General features: G+C 43.2%; 2 long non-coding RNA genes across 2 annotated transcripts in view; both read left to right on the forward strand.

Moving 5' to 3' along the window:
• The window catches only part of LOC123349242, a 410,828-nt gene that overhangs the window by 380,754 nt on the left and 16,026 nt on the right, over positions 1-14,048 (forward strand). The window lies entirely within an intron of this gene.
• On the forward strand, positions 8,403-11,051 carry LOC123349241. The gene is made up of 3 exons (XR_006573434.1): positions 8,403-8,681; positions 9,630-9,758; positions 10,943-11,051. It is a non-coding gene; the product is annotated as an uncharacterized LOC123349241 (long non-coding RNA).

Raw genomic sequence — 14,048 nt, forward strand, 5'->3', positions numbered from 1 at the left:
GAGAAAGAAATACTGGAGTAGAGAGACAAAGGGCACAAGCATGCAGTACCTGATGTGTAAATACTGTGGGTGGCTTGTAAGACACTTCCCTTTAGCTTTCTCTCGGATGGCTGTTATTTTACTGTCCGAAGAGACCCCTTGTTCTGACACTGGCATGATTGTGATCGAGGGAAAAAAATTGGTGCTTCCATGTCTCATAAAGCTAGATGAAGCATAGATATTACTGCCTGGTGCATTTAGGGGAGAATTTTCTGCAGACTGGCTTGTCTGAAATGGTCTATAAACCAACAGAAAAAAGCACGATGGGGTAATTAATTTCCATTCTGACAATCTGCAATTAACAAACATGTTTACATATTACCATATGAGGAAGGAGGGTTTGTGGTTAAAATGCAAGTTGGGCAGAACTGAGATCTGGATTCTACTCCCTAGTCCACCACAGAATTCCTGAATGACCTTGGGCAGGTGGCTCTAAGAAATGACTCTGAGAAAGTAGAAAATTCAATCAGCAGATCTACCCTTCCCAATGTATTCATAATCATTTCTGTTCAATTTATAGCAAATTATTTAATGCTTATACAAAAGGGGCACCCAGAAGCCTCAGATAGGATGGGGGATGTTTGCTAACAAAGAGGCAGTCCCTGCCCTGAAGAACTTGAAATCTAAGAAGGAATTTTCTAACTTTTGTTTCTGGTTTCAAATGTGGAGATCTATGGTGCAACCCTTGGTCCAGTTCAAAGACCTGTCTTTTTTTAATTGTTTTTCAATCAGTGTTGAGACCCCCCCCACCCCCTTCTTTCTCAAACAAGCTCAGTTCAGGCAGTCTTTCTTCCTTAGTCTCCGCATCTATTCATATGCAAAGTGAAATAGCGGCTAGCAAGGTTTCAAGCTTCAGACCCAGTTCAGGACTGTGAACACTCCAAAGTTTAGGCACATTCATGGACAGGTGTTGGGCTTGGCCATTTTCAAACTTTGGATCCCAGTTCAGATTTTCAACATCTCATCTAGGAGTGCTTAGGAGAGCTCAGACCTGGGCTTTCAATTGAAGCTTATCTATAATCGTGATGAAGCCTATTCTTATTGATGTTACACATAAACAAATCCAATATATGTGAGTCACAAAAACTTTTCCTGACACATTAATGCCCGTGCCTGATCCTCTGTAGAGTTACTGCAAATTTTCCTAAAACCAGAACAGACATGGATAGCCTGAAATTTGTCATCTTGTCCTAGGCCTTGTAAGAGTCAACCCTGATTCATGTCAGTGGGCCCCTGTAGTAGTTCCACTGATTTCAGAGGCACAAGTGCTTTTGAGGGTGCTCATTGACATGAGTGATGGCCACACAATGTAGACCTATAACAGTGGTGCATGCTATGTGCAGTTCACATAAAATGGGGCTAAAATTAATTAATTTGGTCGACCCCAAATGGGGTTAAATAGTAAATCCCATTTAATTTCCATCCTTTTTCTGTTACTATCTCCATCTCCAGTGTGTATACAGAGGCTTGGTACTCTGCCAGTTTTAGAAGCTTCTAACCTCTCGGCAACTCCTTTTCAGTGCTATCTACACTTTCATTAATTCCTTATCTGCAGCTTCTCAAATCTAATCTCTGATTTTGTCAAGTTTAATGCCCCTGCTATTTTCTTATCCTCTATCTCTAATTACTTATCCTCACTATTATTCTTAATAGGATCAATCTTTCATTTAATCATTTGTCTTTTAAATGTAGTTTTAAATATTTACTCTTGCATTTACCTTTGTAAATCTGTTTGGGTGGAGTATTATGCTGCTTAGATTTAAATCTGATCAGATATATCTAACGTTTATGTTATCATTCAGTTATCACAGGCTTATAAGGAATTCCCAGTATCTTGGAGCAGGGATCAAGTAATTAGAAACATTTCACTCACAAAGGGAAACTAGTCTCTCATGGGATTTTCAAAAAGAAAATCACTATGTCCCACTTCTAATTTTGTGGATAGGGAATCCCCCCACCCCTGCACACTTCTTTTCCTATTTCTGTTGCACTTTGGAAGAGAGACAGAGGAGCAGAGTAGGGCAGGATTCTGTGGCTATGAGGGCAGTGAATTCCAGTAAAGTTGCTGAGATGATCTGTCATCCTGTCTGCTTGCCCTTCTTCAAAGAACGGGGAACCTCATGCCTAGGAAAGAGAGGGTCTGATAGCCTGTGAGATTCCATCCTTTAGACTCGATCCCCAGCTGTGCCAGAGCCACCTGTTTACACTCCTGGTCTAGGGATGCATGGATGCCACACCTGGGCCTGGCAAAAGTTAGAGAAATTGCAGGGTTGTTCTAACATGATCTCATGGATTAAAACCTTCAAAGGGCCACTCCTCTTGGAGCCTTGTGATATGGCTTTATTTCTAACACATCCCCAACCTAGCCAAGAACACTGCTTTTTCCTGCTGGGGAGGCTGGCCTACGCTGGGGAAATCCTCAGTCTCTGCCATAAAGAAGCTTTTAGTTCCCTAAAGAAGGGCCAAGGATCAGGTCCTTTAAGTCATCTAATTCATTTAAATGCTGATGGGCACTTCTGTTCTATCCCATTCCAGGCCTCTCTCAAGTAAAGACTGGCCAATTTTAACATCCCAGACCAAATGTTAAGACAACCCACACAACAGGTGAGCTGAGCACAATGTAGGGACACAGTTGACCTTGTAGATAAGTAGCTAGGTGTGCACTTACTTGATTGGCACATGCATCCATTTCTCTGCCTGTGAATGTGGGGATTTGCTTGTGCAGTGGGCATGTGCACACTCTTCCCACAGAAACGAACTGACTGTGACATTCATTTCAAAGAGTTGTTTGTGGTTTTATAGGGGCCATGTTAGCTTTGAAGACACTGTTTAATACTTACGACTAGAGAAGGTTAATGGATTTTAACACATTTATCTCTAAATGGAGGTAATCAAAGGCAGGGGTGGCACTACCTGTGAGAGGGGACAAGGGATATTTGTCCCCTCCTCCCCCCCCAAAAAATCTATTTTCAAGAGGCGCCAAATTCGTAGGCATTGGAAATGGGTGAGTCAAAGGGCCTTTGCCCCCCTGTTTTTAAAAATGCAGAGTAGGGGCCATGCACCCCTCGCTCCATACGCACTTTAAAAAACCTGAACTTCCGGTCCTGGTTCCTGAACATGACTGGGAGGGAGTGCGCCAGGGCTTGACCAACACATAGGTCCCACTCTGTGTGCTGCATGTTGCCATCAACTGCTGAAACTGTGGTGGCAGCTTCTCTCAGCACTATGGACTGGCCAGGTCCAGGAGGCAGGATCTATCAGCCAAGGGCCTCGTGCTCGCCAGCAGGGAGGGCAAGGTAAGGAGTGGGAAGAGGCCTAGCTCTGGGAGTTTGGGCTAGGGTGGGAAGAGGCAGGGGCTCCAGGAGACCCAGGCTGGTGGGGGTGTAACTCGTCTCTTGAATCCCGCAAGGTTATTTTTTTAAATAGTGAAATCAAGGGGGGCTAAAATACCTAGTTGCCCCCTCCCAAATAATGGGACACTAGAGTGGCCCTGATGAAAGGGCAGATACCAAGCAATAAGAAACAAATTATTTTGAATGTTTTTTTTTAAGTGACTGATTTCCTTGGTTGTATGCAGTGTAGTTGTAGCTGAGTTGGTCCCAGGACATTAGAGAGACCAGGTGGGCGAGGTAATACCTTGTCTCGGATCACCCACCTTGTCTCTGATTTCCTTCAGTCTCATTGAAACTCTTTTGGATTTTTTTGTGTGGTGGTTAGCTCAATTTCTGGATGACTTTTATGATGACTATGGTGTGTCCTTATGATCTATCAAGTGAGATGCATGCTATCACTGCTGTACTACAGAGACACTTATCAAATTCTTCCATTGACCCACCAAGCCTTGTTTTCACTCTGTTGTTTATGTGACATCAGGCTTTACATGTTGCATGTTTTTATGAAACTGCACCCAAAAATAATCAAAATTGTATTGGCTGGCTCTTGGTTTTTCATACCTGGCAAGTCTATTCAGTAGTATTGTTTTGGTTCTTTTTTAAAGAATTAACAGCGTGAATATTGTACCTCATCCAATAGACCTCGTGTCTGTTACTAGAACATCACTTGTGAAATTTCTCAAGGCAAATGCCATCGCTCAGTAAGCAGCATTGCGAATGGCTGGTAATGCTGTTGTAGAACCTGAGGGTCTCTAGAATGGCTTTTGGGATAGAGAAGGTGAAAGCTTTAGAGTTCACAATAAGTGTTCATAGCTTTGAAAGCTGATCCAAACTGACCTGAGCTTTTAATTCTTTAGGTGTTGTCCTGTCAGAAGCCTGTTGTTCTGAGGACAAGCATGGTGCCAGATAGTAAATATGTGTCTCCAAAAGGGATAACACAGATGAAAGGTGCCTGCACCATCGTTAACTTGTGGTTTTCATGACCAATTGAGATCTCCTTAAGTAATGGATATTGTAATACCCCAATGAACATAGTGATTTCAATCATTAAGTAGGTTAAAAGCAATTATATAGTTTCCTTTACATTAGAAATCACTGTCTTTCTAGGTTTGGGCCAGTTGTTTGAGGAGAGGTCGCTTTGCAATTCTGATATTGCACATTCGTTGGTCTGGGTTTGCTAGTAGTTTAACAATTAATTTTGTTTTCTTGTTGATTTGTGCCTTTGTTCAATTGTGGTACAAGTTGGTTATTTTCTCTCTCCGCTCTATTAAAAGATCATTACAGCAGCATTTCCTCTTGAGATCTTTTTACCCTCCTATGCACTTGCTATAAAATCATGAACTCCAGTTTCACTTACAAAGATCTTTACATCACATGCGCCATTTTCCTGTATAATTGAAATGTAAAGACAAGTTCCAATGTTAAGTGCCCATTTTCAAAGACCTACTGTAGTTGAATGATTTCTGTACTTCTCACAATTACTGTCATTGAAGCAATAACATCATGATAGCAATAGTACTTAGACTAGAAATCTCAGTAACAGCAAAAAGCCTGAAGGGGAGTTTTGCTTTTCTGAACCTTCACTGATTTATTTTAATTTAAAGTTAGTTCTAATACACGGTTTTGAACACAAAACAGCACTCTCAGTAGCAGGGCAAGCTGTACAGACAGTGCAGGTTCATTGTCAATGTGAATCCTACCAGGTGCTCTTGCAATTTCTCACAAGTTAAGCAAAGTCGAGCCATGATCAGAATGTGGATGGGAGGTGTCCAAAGAAAACAGATTGTTGACTTGACGCAGTGCTGGTGACGCAGTGCAAGGGAGACAGTGTGGCCTAATAGCTAGAGCACTGAACTGGGACTCAGGAGACCTGCATTCTATTTTCTAGCTCTGCCGTTGGCCTTTTGGGTGACCTTGGAGAGGTCAGTCCCCCTCTTTGTGCTCAGTTTTCCCATCCATACAATGGGGCTAATGATATTGAGCTACTTTGGGAAATGTTACGAGATCTATGGATGAAAGGTGCTATATAAGAGTTATTCAGTAATAATATGTCAGTGTCTCAGCATGGTGTAAAGTAGCATTTTGCTGCTGGAGATGTTCTCTTACAAAGGGCTAGCCACTAGCATCATTGAAGATCATGTGGCACATTGTGTAAGAACCATCTTTTACTGGCATGAATATTTGTGGAAAGTATAACAATGCAGAAAACATTTAAAATTTGTACACAGGAGTATTTGCACCAGAAATATTTGTCACTTACCCAGTGGTGGTACAGAAACAAATCTTACTTTGCTTCTCATATAGCCCAGTTCTTGGGGATATTCCTTACTGCTGACAACAAATCCATTCTGAAATGAAAACCCTGGCACCCAGTTCCAGAGTACATTTGTGGTGATGGTTTTTCCTTCTTTCAAGGAAGACTTCACACTGCTCTGCAGAACACCTTTCACCCTGTGGTCACTATACAAATGATACATAGGAGGAATCATTATTAATAATTGCCATTACAATCACTAGCTCCAGTCCCTAGCCAGACAGCATTATGCAGTGCATATCGGTAAGGGCCTGATTTGGCATGGGCAGCTTTGTAGGAGGCTGTAGTGGGGAGGCCTGCCCCACTCCCTGTGAGAATGGCTGCAGCAGGCCAGGGTGCCTGCTCAGACAGGGTTTATTGTGAGCCAATCAGTGAGGGGCTTATTGTGAACCAATCAGGGCCCAGTTTAGAGACAGCCAATCAGGGCCAGGCTCAGAGATATATAAAGCCTGCCCAGAGCAGGAGCAGGCAGTCTGTCCCAGGCCTTCGACAGGGGAAGGTCAGTCTCCAAGGGAGGAGACTAGCACCACGGACAGCGCAGTGCTGGCCAGGCTCGGGGAGGCTAGGGAGCTTGAACCTGTAGCCTGCCAGGCTGCAGGCCCTGAAGGGAAGGGCCTAGCGGGTGCAAGAGGCCGTAAGGGAAGCGGAAACAGGGAAACAGACAGCGGAAGGGGAGAGAAGGACAGCAAGGCTGACGCCAGAGGGTCCCTGAGCTGGGACCCAGAGTAGAGGGCGGGTCAGGGTCCCTCCCTTCACTCCTTGCAGTGCACCCAACCATTGGCCGTAGGGAGCAGCCATATTGCTACGCCAGATCCCTGACAGGAGGGATTGGACTCAGAGGGCAGTTGAACATAGTGACTGGGGTGTGGGACTGCTGATCACCGACCCCCGGAAGGGGGTGCAGATGGACTAAGGGGCACTGCCGGAGGGCAGTGGCCTCAAAGAGGACGCTGCCGAGCATGCAGCAATGCGGGTCCAGAGACAACGACAGAGGACAGAACAACGGACGGGACACCACCAAGAGGGGGCGCTCCACTGGAAAGAGCTAATTCCCAGAGTCACCAGCAGGGGTGAGTCCGACCCATCTATAGTGGCCATAAATTAGAACTTGCACAAGGAATGCAAATGTGGCTCTATAGCCACATTCACTGAGAGCAACTCAGCCTGACTTGAGCATCAAAGCCACAGTGCTCAAGAGTTGAAAAATCTAGGTGCACTCACAGAAAACTGTTTGGTATCTAGTACCAAAAATCCAGAAGATCATGTAACAGGGACTGTTATAAATATTTCATAAAGGGTAGTTACACTAAGCTATTTTCGAAATGAACAAAATCCTCTCTAATTAATGGAGGCCAATAAGAAAACCGTGGTTAAATTCAAGTATTATTTTTTTTTGTGCCAAGGAAAGAATTGCTTGAAAATCCAGGCTTTTAGAAAGGAATAAATACCCATTGTCATCGAAACATGCAGATTTACCTCAATTTAAAAATGGACAGTGAAATCAAGATTGTAGAAAACTTAGTCTGTGATACTGTAATATGGTTCGCACTGGGAGGAAAGAAAAGTCAATAAATGAAAGAATAATAGCACATTGATCAACTCTTTATCACAGCAGGGTAACTAAATCTGCTGTTGCCAAACATGTCATCACATAGCCACTTGATTAAATTCATGTAATAGACTGGGATGGATGCAAGTGTTTAGCTTCGGTCAGCAACTATGAACAAAGGAAGATAAGGGAAGCTATTGAAATTGTAAAGAGAGTTTTCAGCTAAAATGTTTGGAGAGTTCCCCATTTATTTCCATAGGGGATTAGGTTTTCTGCTGTTGCTTTCCATATTAATAGCATAAATTGTCATCTCCTTACTCTGTATATATCACACAAACAGCATAGATTAGTTTTTCTTTTGCACTACATCCTGCATAGCTGACTGTTCAGTGGTTGCAGCCAGCTCCCTTTCTCAAAGTGTTAATGGGAATGTTCAAAGCCAGGCTGTAGTCGAGAAGAGGTGTCATTCAAAGCCTTTGAATGCCACTAGAGATAATGGTCCAGAGTATCCATAGACGGGGGAAATGTCCATTGGAAACTCTGTGAGGTTCTCTCATTGTAGTTTCCTCTGCACCTGCTCCTCAAGGGTACTTAACCAGCAATGATGGGGAAGAGGATGTGGTCAGAACGTGTTTTCCTAGCTGCATCATTGCGTATCCAGGGACATCTGCATAGGAAACCAGGCTCTCCACAATGCTCTCTTTCCCTCCTCTCTCCAATAGCAGCATGTCTTTCAATGGAGCTGTGCCACCACTGACCGCCCAATCCCTCTCCCGCCAAAGAATCAAACAGGCACAGAGGAGATTATACTGCTTGGAGAATGGTTAACTCCTGTGTATATTTCCGCTAGTAAATACCATGGTTTTCCTGAGAGAGTGTGCCATGCAGAACACCTGCTCCTCTGCTCTCTTCTACTTGGTATATACTGGCTTTGCAGGTGCATAGTGCCGTTCTCTAGTGTGTGATCCAGAGAAAAAGGACCTACTACTACTGCTTGATACAGAGAGTTCTTTTAGCTCAAGTTGCAAAGACTTGTGTTTTTGAAGCTGAAGGATCAGGTTTCTAGGTGTTAGTGTGATTTATGCAATAATTGTTTGTTACCTGCAACATATGGATTTATGCCCCACACCAAAGGGCCTTCTATGGAGGCACTTCAGCCAGCTCCCAGGGAGGGGAAATCATGGAGTGGAAATGCTGATGCTTCCTTCTTTGACACTTCCTTCAGGTTTCCACTCCTTTATACTCCCCTCTGACTACAAAAGAGAAGCAGCAGCTTCAAAGATTGACATCCAAAGGCTACTGGAGTAGATGGACCCCTGGATTGGCATAGCATCCACTACAGCAATTCCTATGTTCCTGCATTCCAACATTTCTAATTTCTTTTCAGGTAGCCTGGTCATGCTATAAAATTATTTATTTTAACAATGATGTTTTGCCCTCCTGGGCATCTTAGATCTGCAGATTCCAACAAAAATTCAAAGCATTCATGAAGCCTTACAAACACCCCTGTGAAATGAAGAATTTTTAATTTCTGTTTGTGTAAATCAAAGCAATCACTGCACCTTTAGTATAGCTTTGAAATCTTACAAATGCATGCAAAATATATCAAATCCTGTGACTTCTTTCCTATATAGTCTGAATTAAAATTAATCAGCTGCCCCCAATGCCTCCTCAGACAGAGAAAATAGATTAGCATCATTGCAGCACATCTGAAGGTTAATTTATTTGGGCTATATTATCCCAAAGTAGGGAATGAATTCAGAATTTGGTCTCACATAGAGAATGTCCTGTTGGCCAGCATCTTACTCATTGAACTGGAGTTCTATTAGGGAAATACATTGGTAGCTATGGTCTCCTGTTCCAGTTTGAGAGTCTTTATACAACCTCATTCTTCCCAAAAAAGCATTGTGTACTAAATAGTTTGCTCCTCACTCAGTCACCATATCTCTGAGATAATGCAGTATACCACTAGGACACCTTAATGGAATTTGCCTGGTCACTGCAATAGACTTTCAATTTAGTGTGCTGTGGCTACCTTGGCAAAGCAATTCTTTTAAGCAGCCTTAGTTGCGTAGACTGCCAACACCGCTGTGTAAATCCCCCAAAATATATAAGTAGAGCTGAAGCCGAAATAGAATCTGTGTACTTTCTGCATATTGTTATCATTGTATAACCTTGATGCACTACAGTATATACAATATAGCTACTGTGTTGTATTTGCCTGCCGTTAGGCCAGTGAATATTCATCAAGTAGCTATTAAGCCAAATTTGTTTGCTTTATTTGAACAGCTGCTATGTAATAAAATTCATTACACTTGGTTGAGTTTCTCCATAGCTAAATGTATTGTTTGAAGACATTGAAGAATTGATCCTCATGTCCTTCCTTAAGCAAAACTTCCATTGATGTCAAGGAGCACAAGACAACACTCTGTTTAAATCAGAAAAACAACCACCACCCCTGATGGTAACTATCGCTTCTAGTATGGCAAGGTTATGTTTTTGTTTGTAAATGGGTTACAGAATCTCTGAAAACATAAAAGCAATGAAACATGAGGGTACATAATTCTCCACATGGTTGTTTATGTGGAAAGGCGCTGTAGGAATTATAACTGTCTTTATTTTAATAGAGTATTTATGTCCTAACAAAGGGCCTGATCTGTGCCCACTGAAATCACTGGAAAACCGCCTGTTGACTTCACTGAGCTTTGGATCAGGCCCCAAATGCTTCCCTCATTTAGAGAGCTGTTTGTATAGGAAGCAGTTAAAGCAGTGGGTAATACACGGTACTTGTTCATCTAATCTTAATGTATGGTAATAGAATATTTTGCTCTTTGAAGAAGATATGATGTCCTGACAACTCAGATCAATTATATTATGTTTCTTTTCCTTAGAGTAGCAAAACTGAATCAAATCTAAGTGGGCTGGAAATAGAAATCTCTGACACTTGTGAACTATTGGATTTTATTAACTGTTCTGCCAAAGGTGATGTACACTGTTTTCACACGGGTGATGTACATATGCCTCTACCTCGCTATAATGTGACCCGATGTAACACGAATTCGGATATAACGCAGTAAAGCAGTGCTCCAGGGGGCGGGGCTGCGCACTCCGGTGGATCAAAGCAAGTTTGATATAACGCGGTTTCACCTATAACGGGGTAAGATTTTTTGGCTCGCAACAGGGGCAGCTCTAGACATTTTGCCGCCCCAAGCAGGGCGGCATGCCGTGGGGGGCGCTCTGCCGGTCGCCGGGAGGGCGGCAGGCGGCTCCGGTGGACCTCCCGCAGGAGTGCCTGTGGAGGGTCCGCTGGTCCCGCGGCTTTGGTGGACCTCCTGGGGCACGCCTGCGGGAGGTCCACCGGAGCCACCTGCCGCCCTCCCGGCGACCGGCAGAGCGCCCCCCATGGCATGCCGCCCCAAGCACGCGCTTGGCGTGTTGGGGCCTGGAGCCGCCCCTGGCTCGCAAGGACAGTGTTATATCGAGGTAAAGGTGTATATGTATCTAATCCCTAATCACCAACAGTTAATAGCATCTCCTTATATTTTCACCATTAGCACTGAATTTAAGTTAGTAGGGTTACAACATAAGGACTTGTAAAAACCTAACAAAAATATTTGGGAATTGATCCTCATGTCCTTCCTTAAGCAGAACTTCCATTGATGTCAAGGAGCACAAGACAACACTCTGAGTCTGAGAACCCTGATTTAAACAATGTGCCTTAGGGCCACTGCCAGTCCTCAAATCCTCCCAGTGGGCCAATGATGTCACTGAAGATGGTGTTCAGAAAAGAAAATGTTTATATTGTATTTTTTATTTCGACTTTCTTAGAAATAATAAAACTGTCATACAATTTTATACAATTCTTCGCCTGCCAGAGAGTGTTTAGTGTTTGCCAGACACCTGGCAACGCTTCAGTTCTGTCAGTTTGTTGATGTTTGGCCTCAGTGACTGAGCAGTTGAAACCTTCAGGATTGCAGCAAGGTGTGCATCAGATAGCTGTGTGTGGTATTTTGACTTGTTTATATTCATTGTGGAAAAAAGTGATGCTGCAGCCATGGCTGACTCTGCCCAGCGACTAGTGATGGTATCTCTGTCCCTCTCCCCCAGCCAATGGAAGCTGTGGGGGGCGGTGCCTGAAGCAGACAGAGCCCGCGTGGCTGAATGTGTCTCTCCTCCACGGGCCGCAGTGGGGAGGTTCTCAGGCTGCAGATGGCCCACAGGCCGGGACTTTGAAACCCTTGGTTTAAATGTCTATAAATGGTGGAATAACCACAGCTCATTTCCTACTCTCAGCAATGGATCACAAAAAAATTCTAAATGTGCTTCCTTCTGGATATATAGTCCTTTCAAATAGCTGTGAGACAATGACAAGATTCAATTGACTCTTAGCCCTAGGTTGCTGAACTAGGCATGTAGATTAGAAAACACATGCTTTGAGAATGCTTTGTTCAAAACGGATTGGTATCAGTAAGGGAATAGTAAAACTGCCTGGATGTAGACAGTAATTCATAGGTTTCTTTGCAGTATCTGCCTGAGAAAAAAAGAGAGAGAGAGTCTTCCCTTCCAAGGCATTCTCCTCCCCTCACCCCACCCTAAATAATGCCATTCCAGGTGCAAATCATGCTTTTAAGCTAATGCTCTAATATCAATGACACACGTGACACTAAATATGGGATTTGAAGCTTTCAGCCAATTCACCTTTGCATTTCTCCTTCTCCTCCAGACCCACCAGCCACGATTTCCCTTTGCCACGGTTGCAGTACCATGGCTTACCTATAGCTCCTGGCCAGGCATCTGTTACAATGGGATCCAGCCCATATCAGAATCCAACAGCTGAGGTCAAAGGAACTGGCTCAGAGCTGTTCAGTCCTAAACTCTTCCCTCGCTTCTTGTTAACAGGTGGTTGGTTATGTTTGGAAATTATATGTGCTGAAAGAGGTTGAATGTCTAATTCAAGCACTTTTGCTGTACACCATAGCAATTACATAAAGATTAATTAACAAAATCCCAAACCAGTATTAAGCTGCAAAGTAGTTTAATTAAATATTATCGCCAGAATCAGTAAGTTAATAGCAGTTGCAGCATAGCAAGAAACAATCTGACAACCCAAACATGAAAGCAGGAGATTTAAAAAAAAAAAAAAGTTTCTCACTTTGTAATTTTGCTTCTTCAAAGCTCTCATGTTTACCCATCTGGTTCATTTAATGGGTAGCATCATTCCATCCAATGAGACAACAAGTGATGGGGGGAGTCTTGCTTCTTTCTATCCGTTTCTCAACTATTGAAGCAGCTGAGTTTCTGCTGCAACTAAGTATTTTACCAGTGAAATCCCTCTAACCCTGGATACCTAGATGGCCAAAGCATAACAGAGGGAAATGTCAGAGGAGATGCAGAGAACATAAATCAAAGAACCAAGGCCCATATTCATTTCTGTGCTATGATTGAGCTTGGAACAAGGAGTGGAGGGGAAGAAGAGAGAGCAAAGGCCACCATTGATTCTCCTCTATAGTAGGGCTGCTGGTTGCCAGTTTGACCTCTCGTACAGCTTAGAGCAGCATTAGGGGCTGCACTCACTTGTGCTCAGCTGCCTATAGCCCCTATGGATCATTCTGATGGTTGGGATCTAGAAACACTGTGGGCATGCCTGCGGTGAATTGCATAGATCCAGATATGCTGGCCCAATGTCTGGTGGGGACTCAGTCTGTACCAGGGACATTCCCAAGGGAGCAGATGCAGTGAGCTGACCGCCTCTTTGTGCTGGCACACAGGAGCTGTGTGGCAAGTATGAGTCAGGCCCTTAGAATGGAAGACAAGGGGAGTTTTTGCAGCTGACTTCAGCAGGGCCAGGTTTTCATCTTTAGTCTTTTGCTTCTGATCCCTATCCACCAATTCAGGTAATGTGTTTAATAAATATTAGCAAGCTACACAGCTGAAGCCCTTACGCATAGAGGAAATAAGGTGAGCCAAGCAGATCTCTGTTATTCAGTCACTTCATCCTACCTTCCTATCAATTTCCATCTCTACAGAGGATGTGTACCTCCCTCCTAATGCACGTGGGTGAAAAACAAATGAGCAAACTTGTTTTCAAACCCAGGTGATCATTCCTAGCCCTCTAGCATTCATGTTTTCTTGAATAAGGAGACTAATTTTGCTTTTTAATGTATTTTTTTTAAAGAGAGAAGAAAAGGGGAAAAAATGCATGAGATCTGCTTGCTTCCCTGCAGTCTGACATTTCACAAATTACACTCATTTTAGAATTAATGAGTGGCTGCAGCATTTCTTTGTTCTGTTAAAGATTCTTTGCACTGTTGAAGGTTGCTGTGTTCTCATCTGCCTTTCCTGTAGGCTTTAGACTTGAACAACACTTAGGCCCCCATGAAGTTTAGAAGATAGAAATAAAAAGTAACAATTTATAAACAATTAACTTAAGGACCTTTAAAGTGATTGTCACAATATGTCATGTGTGAGTGGGAACTGGCCATCAAGATTAGCAAGTGGGCTATCCTGAAACAATAAGGGTAATACATTGGTTTCAGAAAAAAGAGTGCTGTTTCCTCTTAGTCAAAATGGACACTGTAGCATATTGTGTGTGGTAGCGGGCAGCAAGTTTGGGAGTTAGTACTGCACTAATTTTAATCTGTAGTGTCCAAATGTACTTGTGAAGTTTCCAGCAAAATCCTTTAAGAGGTGAACTGAAGTGCAAGATTGTAGGGATAGCCAATCACCACCTAGCCATGTTCTCCTCTGGTTGTTC

The sequence above is a fragment of the Mauremys mutica genome, chromosome 14, assembly GCF_020497125.1.
Source record: "Mauremys mutica isolate MM-2020 ecotype Southern chromosome 14, ASM2049712v1, whole genome shotgun sequence".
Lineage (NCBI taxonomy): Eukaryota > Metazoa > Chordata > Testudines > Geoemydidae > Mauremys > Mauremys mutica.